At 42.6% G+C, this 1,061-nt stretch overlaps 1 non-coding gene across 1 annotated transcript; it reads left to right on the top strand.

Moving 5' to 3' along the window:
• Positions 1–435: 435 nt before the first annotated feature.
• Positions 436–538, top strand: LOC112448296 (U6 spliceosomal RNA). The gene has a single exon (XR_003036664.1). It is a non-coding gene; the product is annotated as a U6 spliceosomal RNA (small nuclear RNA).
• Positions 539–1,061: the final 523 nt, after the last annotated feature.

The raw sequence follows: 1,061 nt of genomic DNA, 5'->3' as shown, positions 1-1,061 counted from the left end.
CCTAGGTGTTCACTGGAAGGACTGATGTTGAAGCTGAAACTCCAATACTTTGCCCACCTGATACGAAGAATTGACTCATTGGAAAAGACCCTGATCCTGCGAAAGATTGAGGGCAGGAGGAGAAGGGGTCGACAGAGGATGAGGTGGCTGGATGGCATCACCAACATAATGGACATGGGTTTGGGTAAACTCTGGGAGTTGGTGATGGACGGGGAGGCCTGGCGTGCTGCAGTTCATGGGGTCACAAAGAGTCGGACACGACTGGGCAACTGAATTGAACTGAACTGAATTAGAAGGAGATGAGACACAATGCAACAGAAGAAACAAGTGAGGTAACAATAGCCAAGAACTTCCCAACAGTAAAGAAAAGTACAAAACCACAGATCCGGGAAGCTCAGAGAACACAAAGCAGAATAAGAAGCAAGCAAACACTGCTTGCTTCAACAGCATGCATACTAACATGGGAATGGTACAGAGAAGACAAGCAAGGCTCCTGTGCGTGGATGGTGCACAGATCCAGGAAGAGTTCCATACATTTTTGTGACTATAGTTAATAATGCATGCGCACGTGCTCAGTCATGCAGTTGTGTCCGACTCTTTGTGACCCTGTGGACAGAGGCTCCTCTGTCCATGGAATTCCCCAGGCAAGAATATTGGGAATGGGCTGCCATTTCCTTCTCCAGGGGATCTTCCCCACTCAGGAATTGAACCCTTGTCTCTTTCATTTTCCTGTATTGGCAGGCAGATTCTTTACCACCTGGGAAGCCCATAGTTAATAATACTGTGCTGCATATTGGAAAGTTGCTCAGAGAGTAGATTTTTAAACTTCTCATCAATAAGAAAAAAATAATAATTCTGTAACTGTGTGTGGTGATGGATGTTAACTAGATTTACTGTGATGATCATTTTGCAATATATACAAATATTGAACCATTACATTGTATACCTGAAACTAATATGATGTCGTATATCAATTCCACCTCAATTAAAAATGAAAAAAATCAAACGAATGTATCTAGCTAAATCATATTCAAACTTCAGTAAACCAAAGACAAGAGAAA

This window comes from Bos taurus, chromosome 1 (genome assembly GCF_002263795.3).
Source record: "Bos taurus isolate L1 Dominette 01449 registration number 42190680 breed Hereford chromosome 1, ARS-UCD2.0, whole genome shotgun sequence".
Classification (NCBI taxonomy): Eukaryota; Metazoa; Chordata; class Mammalia; order Artiodactyla; family Bovidae; genus Bos; species Bos taurus.
This window is presented reverse-complemented; position numbering and strand designations above follow the sequence as displayed.